Genomic DNA, 15,000 nt, shown 5'->3' with positions numbered 1-15,000 from the left:
GACTTTTTTTAACTAATAACTCTGGTTATCACTCGTAGGATTGTTCACTGACGTTGTCACTACCACTGATTACTGCTAGCAGTTGTTGCACGCCTTAAAAACCACTAAATCTCGGAGCCTTGTGACCCACGTCTGCTGACTGACTGTGTATGTGTGTGTGTGTGTGTGTGTGTGTGTGTATATGTGTATGTGTATATATGTGTATGTGTATATATGTGTATGTGTGTACTCACCTAGTTGAGGTTGCAGGGGTCGAGTCCAAGCTCCTGGCCCCGCCTCTTCACTGGTCGCCACTAGGACACTCTCCCTGAACCATGAGCTTTATCGTACCTCTGCTTAAAGCTATGTATGGATCCTACCTCCACTACATCTCTTCCCAAACTATTCCACTTCCTGACTACTCTGTGGCTGAAGAAATACTTCCTAACATCCCCGTGATTCATCTGTGTCTTCAGCTTCCAACTGTGTCCCCTTGTTGCTGTGTCCAGTCTCTGGAACATCCTGTCTTTGTCCACCTTGTCAATTCCTCTCAGTATTTTGTAAGTCGTTATCATGTCCCCCCTATCTCTCCTGTCCTCCAGTGTCGTCAGGTTGACTTCCCTTAACCTCTCCTCGTAGGACATACCTCTTAGCTCTGGGACTAGTCTTGTGGTAAACCTTTGCACTTTCTCTAGTTTCTTTACATGCTTGGCTAGGTGTGGGTTCCAAACTGGTGCCGCATACTCCAATATGGGCCTAACGTACACGGTGTACAGGGTTCTGAACGACTCCTTATTAAGATGTCGGAATGCTGTTCTGAGCTTTGCCAGGCGCCCATATGCTGCAGCAGTTATTTGGTTGACGTGCGCTTCAGGAGATGTGCCTGGTGTTATACTCACCCCAAGATCTTTTTCCTTGAGTGAGGTTTGTAGTCTCTGGCCCCCTAGACTATACTCCGTCTGCGGTCTTCTTTGCCCTTCCCCAATCTTCATGACTTTGCACTTGGGGGGATTGAACTCCAGGAGTCAATTGCTGGACCAGGTCTGCAGCCTGTCCAGATCCCTTTGTAGTTCTGCCTGGTCTTCGATCGAATGAATTCTTCTCATCAACTTCACGTCATCTGCAAACATGACACCTCAGAGTTTATTCCTTCTGTCATGTCGTTTAAAAATACCAGAAACAGCACTGGTCCTAGGACTGACCCCTGTGGGACCCCGCTGATCACAGGTGCCCACTCTGACACCTCGCCACGTACCATTACTCGCTGCTGTCTTCCTGACAAATATTCCCTGATACATTGTAGTGCTTTCCCTGTTATCCCTGCTTGGTCCTCCAGTTTTTGCACTAATCTCTTGTGTGGTACTGTGTCAAACGCCTTCTTGCAGTCCAAGAAAATGCATTCCACCCACCCCTCTCTCTCTTGTCTTACTGCTGTCACCATGTCATAGAACTCCAGTAGGTTTGTGACACAGGATTTCCCGTCCCTGAAACCATGTTGGGTGCTGTTGATGAGATCATTCCTTTCTAGGTGTTCCACCACTCTTCTCCTGACAATCTTCTCCATGACTTTGCATACTATACATGTCAGTGACACTGGTCTGTAATTTAGTGCTTCATGTCTGTCTCCTTTTTTAAAGATTGGGACTACATTTGCTGTCTTCCATGCCTCAGGCAATCTCCCTATTTCGATAGATGTATTGAATATTGTTGTTAGGGGTACACATAGCGCCTCTGCTCCCTCTCTCAGGACCCATGGAGAGATGTTATCTGGCCCCATTGCCTTTGAGGTATCTAGCTCACTCAGAAGCCTCTTCACTTCTTCCTCGGTTGTGTGTACCGTGTCCAGATGGTATAAACCTTGGTAATAAATACCGACAAGTTGGTTTAGAAAGACACGTAAGCAAACACTATAACATATTTATTAGAAAACGTTTCGGTCCTGGGACCTTGATCACTTCTAACATACAGAGGTAGAAAGACATTATATATATAGGCGGAGAGTGAGATGTGATGCACGTGACCTGAGGAATGTCATAAGAACATAAGAATGGAGGAATACTGTAGAAGGACTACTGGCCCATGCGAGGCAGGTCCTTATCAAAACAACCTCTACCTATGATGAGGACGGGTAGACGATGAAATCATGTGACTCCTGTGTTATTGGGTTGGTGCTGCTGAAGCACCAACCCAACAACACAGGTTGTGTGTACTGTGTCCAGCACATGGTGATGTGCCACACCTCTCCGTCCCTCTGGAGCCCCTTCTGTCTCCTCTCTGAACACTTCTTTGAATCTCTTGTTGAGTTCCTCACATACTTCATGGTCATTTCTTGTTGTCTCTCCTCCTTCCTTCCTTAGCCTGATTACCTGGTCCTTGACAGTTGTTTTCTTCCTGATGTGGCTGTATAACAGCTTCGGGTCAGATTTGGTTTTCGCTGCTATGTCGCTTTCACATTGTCGTTGGACCTCCCTTCTTATCTGTGCATATTCGTTTCTGGCTCTACGACTGCTCTCCTTATTCTCCTGGGTCCTTTGCCTTCTATATTTCTTTCATTCCCTAGCACACTTGGTTTTTGCCTCCTTGCACCTTTGGGTGAACCATGGGCTCATCCTGGCTTTTTCATTATTCCTGTTTCCCTTGGGTACAAACCTCTCTTCAGCCTCCTTGCACACTGCTACATATTCCATCATCTCATTAACTGGCTTCCCTGCCAGTTCTCTGTCCCACTGAACCTCGTTCAGGAAGTTCTTCATTCCCGTGTAGTCCCTTTCCTGTAGTTTGGTTTCATTTGTCCTGGCCTTCCTGCTTCTCCCTCCACTTGTAGCTCTACTGTGTATTCGAAGCTCAAAACCACATGATCGCTGGCCCCAAGGGGTCTTTCATATGTGATGTCCTCAATATCTGCACTGCTCAAGGTGAATACTAAGTCCAGTCTTGCTGGCTCATCCTCTCCTCTCTCTCTTGCAGTGTCCCTTACGTGTTGGTACATGAAGTTTTCCAGTACCACCTCCATCATCTTAGCCCTCCATGTATCTTGGCCCCCATGTGGCTCCAAGTTCTCCCAGTCGATCTCCTTGTGGTTAAAGTCACCCATGATCAGGAGCTTTGCCCTGCATGCATGAGCTCTTCTGGCCACTGCAGCCATTGTGTCAACCATCGCTCTATTGCTCTCGTCATTCTCATGCACTGGTCTCCTGCTGTTCTGTGGTGGGTTATACATCACTGCAATTACCACCTTGGGACCTCCAGAGTGAAGCATTCCCGCTATGTAATCACTTTCTTCTCCGCTGTCTCCTCCCTCCAGCTCATCAAAATTCCATCGGTGTTTGATCAGCAGTGCCACTCCTCCACCCCCCCTGTTCCTTCTGTCTTTCCTCAGGATCTGGTATCCCGTTGGAAAGATGGCATCTGTTATCATACCTGTAAGCTTGGTTTCTGTGAGCGCTATGATGTCCGGTGATGTGTCTGACTGTTTCGTGCCACTCCTCCCACTTGTTAGTTATTCCATCAGCATTTGTGTACCATACCTTCAGTTTCCTTTCCAATACTGTGGTTTGGGGGGCCTGTGGGGGTGGGAGATTTGATAGCATACTGTGGGAATCTATAATTGGGGGTTGGGTGGAAGCTGTGGGTATGGATTGTAGTTTGTGTTGGGATGGTGTGATAGGTTGTTGGGTTCTGAGGATAGTTGTGTGTGTGCTTGCCCTTGCTTCTCTGTTCTGCTCTGACTGACCTCTGCTGGTTCCATCCTTGTTTCCTTTCCTATCTCCTTTCGCTTTTTTGTCCTCTCCCTCAGCTGCTGTCTCTCTGTTTGTGTTCTGTCTCTGTCTAGGAACACCTTGTACTCTTCCGAGTTTTTCAACCTTGGTTTCTCTTGGAGGATCCTGTTCCTCACTGTTTCCGTCTGAGAATCAGCTTGATCGGTTGGTTTCTCCCCTTCACGTACCCCCCTATTCTCTGAAAATTTACAATCTCGTCCATGTCTTCTCCCCCTATTTCCGTGATGATTTTTCCAATCTCCTTTCTTTCTTCCTGCCGTCTTTCAGTGTGTGTCTTTTCCTCTCTCTCCCGAAGCCCATGGATAAACACTGATTTTGCCCTTTCCTCCTCCCATTGTCTCTCCCTCTGTGACTCTGGTTCCTGTCTGTATATGGTCATTTTCTCCCTTGATTTTTCCAGTGGCTCTTGGTAGCATGGTTGTGCCTCAGCATTCGACTTATCTCCCTCTCTATCTGCACCCAGCTGCTCTTTCCTTTTACTCCCTGACCCTTCTTTGCAGGCTGATATGACCTTAGCATAATTCATATCTCCTTCCTTCCTGTTCATCCTCTCAGCTTCATATGCTGTGTCTTCTCTGGTCACTACCCCTGAGACTTGCTTCAACCTGTTTACCTCAAACTCTAGGATCCTTACCCTGTCTACTGCAATTTCGACTTGTGCCTCCCATTTCTTCGTCTCCTTCTCCAACCTCTTTTCCCATTTTGCAGAGAGCTCTTTCTCCATTTTTTCAGAAAGCTCTCCTAATTTTCTCTCCCATTCTTGCTCCATCCTTCTCCACTGCTCCTCCATCCATTCCTCCCTACCAATACCATTGTCATCTGATCCCTGATTCCTACGAGTCCCAATAATTTTTTTTTTTTTTTTTTTAGTAAAGGAAAGAGAAAGAAAGAGAGAGAGAGAGAGAGAGAGAGAGAGAGAGAGAGAGAGAGAGAGAGAGAGAAAGAAAGAAAGAGAGAGAGAGGGGAAGGTAGAAGGAGAGGGAGGGGGAGAGTGAAAAGGAAAAGGGGGAGAGAGTGAGAGAAAGAGAGGAGTGAAGGGAAAGATAGGAGGAGAGAGGGGAGAGAGAAGGGAAAAGAGAGAGAGAGAGAGAGAGAGAGAGAGAGAGAGAGAGAGAGAGAGAGAGAGAGAGAGAGAGAGAGAGAGAGAGAGAGAGAGAGAGAGAGAGGAAGAGAGAGAAGAGAGAGGAAGAGAGAGGAAGAGAGAGAGGAAAAGAGAGAGGAAGAGAGAGAAAGGGAGAGTCTCATCTCTCGCCTGGACCCATCCTGGATAGATCTGTCATTTCAGCAGAGCCTTCAACATAGGAGGGATGTGGGTGGACTTACTGTTATGTACAAGGCCAATATTGTCAAAATACCACACTTGGATCCACTTCGAGGACAGCGTGAAACAAGCTTTTATGCCACAAGACGGGCAGAAAGTAGCAACTTCACTCTGGCTGTACCCTTCTCCAGAACATCACTCCATCTGAGATCATACATACCCAGGATGACTCGAGTATGGAACACATTCGTACAGCATAATGATGTCAACGAGATAAAGTCAGTTGATCAAATGAAAATGCTGGCCCACAGATGGCCCCAACTTCATCCTGTTTCCTACTTGTATGTCTCATAACAATAAAAATGCTTTCAAATGAGCTGATGTAGGTAACAGCTCTTAGCTTGTCAATAAAGTTAGGGATCCTTAACCTTGTCAAACCCTATGTAAAAAAAAAAAAAAAAAAAAAAAAAAGAGGAAGAGAGAGAGAGGAAGAGAGAGAGGAATAGAGAGAGAGGAAGGGAGAGAAAGATTAAGAGAGAGAGAGAGAAAGGAAGAGATAGAAAGAGTAAGAGAGAGAGAGAGAAGAATAGAGAGAGAGAAGAATAGAGAGAGAGAGAGGAAGAGAGAGAGGAATAGAGAGAGAGGAAGGGAGAGAAAGATTAAGAGAGAGAGAGAGGAAGAGACAGAAAGAGTAAGAGAGAGAGAGAGAAGAATAGAGAGAGGAAGAGAGGAAAAGAGAGAGAGAGAAGAATAGAGAGAGAGAGAGAGGAAGAGAGGAAAAGAGACAAAGAGACAGAGAGAGAAGGAAGGGTTAGAGGGTTAATTCACATAAAGGTGTGAAATCCTGCATATGTGTATGTGTATGTACTCACCTATTTGTACTCACCTATTTGTGGTTGCAGGGGTCGATTCATAGCTCCTGGCCCCGCCTCTTCACTGATTGCTACTAGGTCCCCTCTCTCCCTGCTCCATGAGCTTTATCATACCTCGCCTTAAAACTATGTATGGCTCCCGCCTCCACTACTTCACTTTCTAGGCTATTCCACGGCTTGACTACTCTATGACTGAAGAAATACTTCCTAACATCCCTTTGATTCATCTGAGTCCTCAACTTCCAATTGTGATCTCTTGTGTCTGTGTCCCTTCTCTGGAACATCCTGTCTTTGTCCACCTTGTCTATTCCGCGCAGTATTTTATATGTCGTTATCATGTCTCCCCTGACCCTCCTGTCCTCCAGTATCGTCAGGCCGATTTCCCTCAACCTTTCTTCGTAGGACAATCCCCGTAGCTCTGGGACTAGTCTTGTTGCAAACCTTTGCATTTTCTCTAATTTCTTGACGTGCTTGACTAGGTGTGGATTCCAAACTGGTGCTGCATACTCCAGTATGGGCCTGACGTAAATGGTATACAGAGTCTTGAACGACTCCTTACTGAGGTATCGGAACGCTATCCGTAGGTTTGCCAGGCGCCCGAATGCTGCAGCAGTTATCTGATTGATGTGCGCCTCAGGAGATATGCTCGGTGTTATGCTCACCCCCAGATCTTTTTCCTTGAGTGAGGTTTGCAGTCTTTGGCCATCTGAACTATATTGTGTCTGCGGTCTTCTTTGCCCTTCCCCAATCTTCATGACTTTGCATTTGGCAGGGTTAAATTCAAGGAGCCAGTTGCTGGACCAGGCTTGTAGCCTGTCCAGGTCTCTTTGTAGTCCTGCCTGATCCTCGTCCGATTTTATTCTTCTCATTAACTTCGCATCATCTGCAAACAAGGACACTTCTGAGTCTATCCCTTCCGTTATGTCGTTCACATATACCAAGAACAGCACAGGTCCTAATACTGACCCCTGTGGAACCCCGCTTGTCACAGGCGCCCACTCTGACACCTCGTCGCGTACCATGACACGTTGTTGCCTCCCTGTCAGGTATTCTCTGATCCATTGCAGTGCCTTTCCTGTTATGTGTGCCTGATCCTCTAGCTTTTGCAGTAACCTCTTGTGAGGAACTGTGTCGAAGGCCTTCTTGCAGTCCAAAAATATGCAGTCGATCCACCCCTCTCTCTCTTGTCTTACTTCTGTCACCTTGTCATAAAACTCTAGTAGGTTTATGACAGGATTTTCCTTCCCTGAAACCGTGCTGGTTGTCAATTATACACTTGTTTCTTTCCAGGTGCCCCACCACTCTCCTCCTGATGATCTTCTCCATGACCTTGCATACTATACACGTTAGTGATACAGGTCTGTAGTTTAGTGCCTCATGTCTGTCTCCCTTTTTAAAAATTGGGACTACATTTGCCATTTTCCATACCTCAGGGAGTTGTCCAGTTTCAAATGATGTGTTGAAGATCTTTGTTAATGGCTCACACAATATCTCTGCTCCCTCTTTAAGGACCCATGGAGAGATGCTGTCTGGTCCCACCGCCTTTGAGGTGTCAAGTTCGCATAGTGTGTATGTGTGTGTGTGTGTATGTATGTGTGTATGTGTGTATGTATGTGTGTGTGTGTGTGTGTGTGTGTGTGTGTGTGTGTGTGTGTGTGTGTGTGTGTGTGTGTACTCACCTAATTGTACTCACCTAATTGTGGTTGCAGGGGTCGAGACTCAGCTCCTGGTCCCGCCTCTTCACTGATCGCTACTGGATCCTCTCTCTGCTTCCTGAGCTTTGTCATGCCTCTTCTTAAAACTATGTATGGTTCCTGCCTCCACTACTTCGCTTGCTGGGCTATTTCACTTGCTGACATCTCTATGACTGAAGAAATACTTCCTACCGTCCCTGTGACTCGTCTGAGTCTTCAGCTTCCAGTTGTGACCCCTTGTCCCTGTGTCCCCTCTCTGGAACATCCTATCTCTGTCCACCTTGTCTATTCCCCGCAGTATCTTGTATGTCGTTATCATGTCTCCCCTGACCCTTCTGTCCTCCAGTGTCGTCAGTCCGATTTCCCTTAACCTTTCCTCGTACGACATTCCCTTGAGCTCTGGGACTAGCCTTGTTGCAAACCTTTATACTTTCTCTAACTTCTTGACGTGCTTGACCAGGTGTGGGTTCCAGACTGGTGCTGCATACTCCAGTATGGGCCTAACATACACAGTGTACAGTGTCTTGAACGATTCCTTATTAAGGTATCGGAACGCTATTCTCAGGTTTGCCAGGCGCCTGTATGCTGCAGCGGTTATTTGGTTGATGTGTGCCTCCGGTGATGTGCTCGGTGTTATGGTCACCCCAAGGTCTTTGTCCCTGAGTGAGGTCTGTAGTCTTTGTCCACCTAGCCTATACTCTGTCTGCGGTCTTCTTTGCCCCTCCCCAATCTTCATGACTTTGCATTTGGCTGGATTGAATTCAAGAAGCCAGTTACTGGACCACATGTCCAGCCTGTCCAGGTCTCTTTGCAGTCCTGCCTCATCCTCGTTCGATTTAATTCTTCTCATCAACTTCACGTCATCTGCGAACAGGGACACTTCAGAGTCTATACCTTCCATCATGTCGTTGACATGTATCAAAAATAGCACTGGTCCTAGAACTGACCCCTGTGGGACCCCGCTCGTAACAGGCGCCCACTGTGATACCTCTTCATGTACCGTGACTCGTTGCTGCCTCCCTGTCAGGTATTCCCTTATCCATTGCAGTGCCCTCCCTTTTACATGCGCCTGATCCTCCAGCTTCTGCACTAATCTCTTGTGGGGAACTGTGTCAAAGGCCTTCCTGCAGTCTAGGAAAACGCAATCTACCCACCCCTCTCTCTCGTGTCTTACTTCTGTTGCCTTGTCATAAAAATCCAGGAGGTTTGTGATACAATATTTGCCTTCCATGAACCCAAGCTGGTTTTCATTTATAATCTTGTTCCTTTCCAGGTGTTCGACCACTCTCCTGATAATATTCTCCATGATTTTGCACACAATACATGTCAGAGACACAGGTCTGTAGTTTAGTGCCTCGTTTCTGTTTCCTTTCTTAAATATGGGGACTACATTAGCTGTCTTCCATTTTTCAGGTAGTTGCCCAGTTTCAAGGGATGTGTTGAAGATTGTGGTTAGAGGCACGCACAGCATCTCTGCTCCTTCTCTAAGGACCCATGGGGAGATGTTGTCCGGTCCCATCGCCTTTGAGGTGTCAAGGTCACTTAAGAGCTTCTTCACCTCATCCTCAGTTGTTCGTATGTCATCCAACACTTGTTGGTATATTCCCTCTTGATGTTCCCTTCTGTGCTGTCTTCCCACAGCCCTTCCTGTCTCTACTGTAAAAACTTCCTTAAATCTCCTGTTCAGCTCCTCACATACCTCCTGATCATTTCTTGTGAGTTCTTCACCTTCTGTCCTTAATCTGATCACCTGGTCTTTGACTGTTGTCTTCCTCCAGATGTGGCTATACAACAGTTTCGGGTCAGTCTTGATTCTCGATGCTATGTCATTTTCATACTGTCGTTGGGCCTCCCTCCTTAACTGTGCATACTCATTCCTGGCTCTGCGACTGATCTCCCTATTTTCGTGTGTTCTCTGCTTTCTGTACTTTTTCTATTCTCTATTGCATTTTGTTTTTGCTTGTGTGTGTGTGTGTGTGTGTGTGTGTGTGTGTGTGTGTGTGTGTGTGTGTGTGTGTGTGTGTGTGTGTGTGTGTGTGTGTGTGTTGTGTGTGTATGTGTGCGTGTATGCGTGTGTTTATGTATGCAGTCCTTATTTCCCTCGTATGTACTACATATGTTTTGCATATGTACCCAATCTCTTGGTTCCCACTGTACTAACTTGTGCCTAAAATTACGTTCAATTCTGTATGCTAGGCTTTGCTAGGCTACCTCTCATACTAGGCTATCATTAACTGCTTAACTCTCCTAAACCTCAATAAATTCTACTAAATGCCATTAAATGCTGCTTATTCTAATTCTGATAGCTCGAGGAGAGTGACCCCCAATTTCCAGCTAGAGACTGGTGCTGACCCCATGCAACTCAAAGTAGGTGAATATTACTTGCGGCTGGCAGTGGAGTAATGTTGTCGTCCTCCTGGGTCCCAGTATGAAAATGCTTGATTCTTCTCGGTAATTTTTCCACTAACTTCCTGTAGGCACTGTGGTCTCTAGCTCATCTAATTTTTTCACTCACTAACTGTATTTACTGACACATCTATACATATCTCTTATCTCCCTGGTCTTGAGTCGCACTTATTCTTCAAAATACCCCACTACGTTATTATGGCAACACTATTTAGGCCTGACAGAACCGGTCACCTTCCTTCCAACGGCCCCCACATAGTAACTGTCACTATTTACTAAATTGCTTTTCTGTGATCACTTATATTTCCTTTTCTCGGGGCTTAAGTGATTATATTCACTCTTATGCGTGCACACGCCTATATCCCACACTCTATTCCTTATGGTACAGTCTGAAATTACCACCAAAACACGAGCTCGAACCGCGTGACTCCTCCACGAGTGTGTGAGTGTGTGTGTGTGTGTGTGTGTGTGTGTGTGTGTGTGTGTGTGTGTGTATATATGTGTGTGTGTGTGTGTACTCACCTATTTGTACTCACCTATTTGTGGTTGCACCTATTTGTGGTTTGTGTGTGTGTATGTGTGTGTGTATGTGTATGTGTGTACTCACCTATTTGTGGTTGCAGGGGTCGAGTCACAGCTCCTGGTCCCGCCTCTTCACTGATTGCTACTAGGTCCTCACTCTCCCTGCTCCATGAGCTTTATCATACCTCGCCTTTAAACTATGTATGGTTCCCGCCTCCACTACTTCACTTTCTAGGCTATTCCACGGCTTGACTACTCTATGACTGAAGAAATACTTCCTAACATCCCTTTGATTCATCTGAGTCTTCAACTTCCAATTGTGACCTCTTGTGTCTGTGTCCCTTCTCTGGAACATCCCGTCTTTGTCCACCTTGTCTATTCCGCGCAGTATTTTATATGTCGTTATCATGTCTCCCCTGACCCTCCTTGCCTCCAGTGTCGTCAGGCCGATTTCCCTCAATCTTTCTTCGTAGGACAATCCCTGTAGCTCTGGGACTAGTCTTGTTGCAAACCTTTGCACTTTCTCTAATTTCTTGACGTGCTTGACTAGGTGTGAATTTTAAACTGGTGCTGCATACTCCAGTATGGGCCTGACGTAAATGGTATACAGAGTCTTGAACGAATCCTTACTGAGGTATCGGAACGCTATCCGTAGGTTTGCCAGGCGCCCGTATGCTGCAGCAGATATCTGATTGATGTGCACCTCGGGAGATATGCTCGGTGTTATACTCACCCCCAGATCTTTTTCCTTGAGTGAGGTTTGCAGACTTTGGCCGTCTAAACTATACTGTGTCTGCGGTCTTCTTTGCCCTTCCCCAATCTTCATGACTTTGCATTTGGCAGGGTTAAACTCAAGGAGCCAGTTGCTGGGCCAGGCTTGTAGTCTGTCCAGGTCTCTTTGTAGTCCTGCCTGATCCTCATCCGATTTGATTCTTCTCATTAACTTCACATCGTCCGCAAACAAGGACACTTCTGAGTCTATCCCTTCCATTATGTCATTCACATATACCAAGAACAGCACAGGTCCTAGGACTGACCCCTGTGGAACCCCGCTTGTCACAGGCGCCCACTCTGACACCTCGTCACGTACCATGACTAGTTGTTGCCTCCCTGTCAGGTATTCTCTGATCCATTGCAGTGCCTTTCCTGTTATGTGTGCCTGATCCTCTAGCTTTTGCAGTAACCTCTTGTGAGGAACTGTGTCGAAGGCCTTCTTGCAGTCCAAAAAAATGCAGTCGATCCACCCCTCTCTCTCTTGTCTTACTTCTGTCACCTTGTCATAAAACTCTAGTAGGTTTGTGACACAGGATTTTCCCTCCCTGAAACCATGCTGGTTGTCAATTATACACTTGTTTCTTTCCAGGTGCTCCACCACTCCTCCTGATGATCTTCTCCATGACCTTGCATACTATACACGTTGTGTATAGTTGTGTTGAAGATCTTTGTTAACGGTACATACAATATCTCTGCTCCCTCTTTAAGGCCCCACGGAGAGATGTTGTCTGGTCCCACCGCCTTTGAGGTGTCAAGTTCGCATAGCAGCTTCTTCACCTCCTCCTTGGTTATATGTACCTCATCCAGCACTTGCTGGTGCACCCCCCTGCTCTGATTTCCTGGAGTCCTACTGGTTTCCACTGTAAATACTTCTTTAAATCTTGTGTTGAGCTCCTGACATACCTCCCGGTCGTTTCTTGTGAATTCCCCATCACCCTTCCTCAGTCTGATTACCTGGTCCTTGACTGTTGTTTTCCTCCTGATGTGGCTGTACAACAGCTTCGGGTCAGTCTTGACTTTCGATGCTATGTCATTTTCGTATTGCCGCTGAGCCTCCCTTCTTATCTGTGCATATTCGTTTCTGACTCTTCGGCTAATCTCTTTATTTTCCTGGGTTCTCTGTCTTCTGTATCTTTTCCATTTCTAGTACACCTAGTTTTTGCCTCCCTACACCTTTGGGTGAACCAAGGACTCGTTCTGTTCTTCCCATTATTTCTGTTTCCGTTAGGAACAAACCTCTCCTCTGCCTCCTTGCATTTTGTTGCCACATAATCCATCATTTCTTGTACTGGTTTTCCTGTCAGTTCCCTCTCCCACTGAATGTCTTGAAAGAAGTTCCTCAAGCCTGAGTAGTTCCCCCTTTTGTAGTTTGGTTTTTCCCACCCTATTCCTTCTGCTCTCTCCACTTGGAGCTCAACTATGTAGTCGAAGCACAGAACCACATGATCACTAGCTCCCAGGGGCCTTTCATACATGATATCCTCGATGTCAGAACTACTCAAGGTGAATACAAGGTCCAGTCTTGCTGGTTCATCCTCTCCTCTCTCTCTGGTAGTGTCTCTAACATGTTGATGCATGAGGTTTTCCAGTACCACATCCATCATCTTGGCTCTCCATGTTTCGGGACCCCCATGGGGCTCCACGTTTTCCCAGTCAATCTCCTTGTGATTGAAATCACCCATAACTAGTAACTTTGCTCCCCCCATGTGTGCTCTCCTGGCCACCTCGGCTAGTGTGTCGATCATTGCTCTGTTGCTCTCATCATATTCTTCTCTTGGCCTCCTGCAGTTCTGTGGTGGGTTGTACATTACTGCAATTATCACCTTATGTCCCTCAGACTGGATTGTTCCTACTAAGTAGTCCCTTTCGCCCATGCCATCCATTCCTTCCATTTTCTCAAACCCCCACTGGTTTTTAATGAGCAGTGCAACTCCTCCCTCTCTCCTCCTTCTGTCTTTCCTGAGGATTTGATATCCGGGTGGAAAGATTGAATCTGTTATTATTCTGGTTAGTTTTGTTTCTGTGAGTGCTATTATGTCTGGGGATGACTCCTTGATTCTTTCGTGCCACTCCTCATACTTATTTGTTATTCCATCTGCATTTGTATACCACATCTTCAACTTCTTTTCTAGGACTGTGGTCTGGGAGGTGTATTGGGGTTGGGGAAGTGGGAGACCTGATAAGGAACTATGGGTGGTTGCTGTGGGGGTGGAGTTTGTAATGCAGTGGGTGGGGGCATTGGTTGTGGCATGGGTGTTTTGGTTTAGAGTGTTTGGTTGCACTGGGGATCACCTCGTTATGAGGCTTCTATAGGAAGTTGTGAGGGAGGCTGTATTTGATCTTCCTGTGTCTGGGATCTCCTGTCTGTCTTCTCCATCCCCTCTCTTTCCTCCTTTCGCCTTTGTACTATCTCTCTCTGTTTCTGCCTTTCTGTTTGCGTTCTCTCGCGGTCGAGATACACCTTCCTGTATGCCTGCATGTCCCTTAATCGTGCTTTCTCCTGCAGGATCCTGTTCCAAGTCGATTCTGTGTGTGTGTGTGTGTGTGTGTGTGTGTGTGTGTGTGTGTGTGTGTGTGTGTGTGTGTACTCACCTATATGTGGTTGCAGGGGGTCGATTCATAGCTCCTGGCCCCGAGCGTGTGTGTGTACTCATCTAGTTGCACTCACCTAGTTGAGGTTGCAGGGGTCGAGTCCAAGCTACTGGCCCCGCCTCTTCACTGGTCGCTACTAGGTCACTCTCCATGAACCGTGAGCTTTATGATACCTCTGCTTAAGGCTATGTATGGATCTTGCCTCCACTACATCGCTTCCCAAACTATTCCGCTTCCTGACTACTCTGTAGCTGAAGAAATACTTCCTAACATCCCTGTGATTCATCTGTGTCTTCAACTTCCAACTGTGTCCCCTTGTTGCTGTGTACCATCTCTGGAACATCCTGTCTTTGTCCACCCTGTCAATTCCTCTCAGTATTTTGTATGCCGTTATCATATCCCCCTATCTCTCCTGTCCTCCAGTGTCGCCAGGTCGATTTCCCTTAACCTCTCCTCGCAGGACATACGCCTTAGCGTATGTTTCTTTGCGTGCTTGGCTAGGTGTGGGTTCCAAACTGGTGCCGCATACTCCAATATGGGCCTAACGTACACGGTGTACAGGGTCCTGAACGATTCCTTATTAAGATGTTGGAATGCTGTTCTGAGGTTTGATAGACGCCCATATGCTGCAGCAGTTATTTGGTTGATGTGCGCTTCAGGAGATGTGTCTGGTGTCATACTCACCCCAAGATCTTTTTCCTTGAGTGAGGTTTGTAGTCTCTGGACCCCTAGACTGTATTCAGTCTGCAGTCTTCTTTTTCCTTCCCCAATCTTCATGACTTTGCACTTGGTGGGGTTGAACTCCAGGAGCCAATTGCTGCACCAGGTCTGCAGCGTGTCCAGATACCTTTGTAGTTCTGCCTGGTCTTCGATCGAATGAATTCTTCTCATCAACTTCACGTCATCTGCAAACAGGGACACTTCTGAGTCCATTCCATCCGCCATGTCGTTCACAAATACCAGAAACAGCACTGGTCCTAGGACTGACCCCTGTGGGACCCCGCTGGTCACAGGTGCCCAATCTGACACCTCGCCACGTACCATGACTCGCTGCTGTCTTCCTGACAAGTATTCTCTGATCCATTGTAGTGCCTTCCCTGTTATCCCTGCTTGGTCCTCCA

Source organism: Cherax quadricarinatus, chromosome 1 (assembly GCF_038502225.1).
Source record: "Cherax quadricarinatus isolate ZL_2023a chromosome 1, ASM3850222v1, whole genome shotgun sequence".
NCBI lineage: Eukaryota > Metazoa > Arthropoda > Malacostraca > Decapoda > Parastacidae > Cherax > Cherax quadricarinatus.
This window is presented reverse-complemented; position numbering follows the sequence as displayed.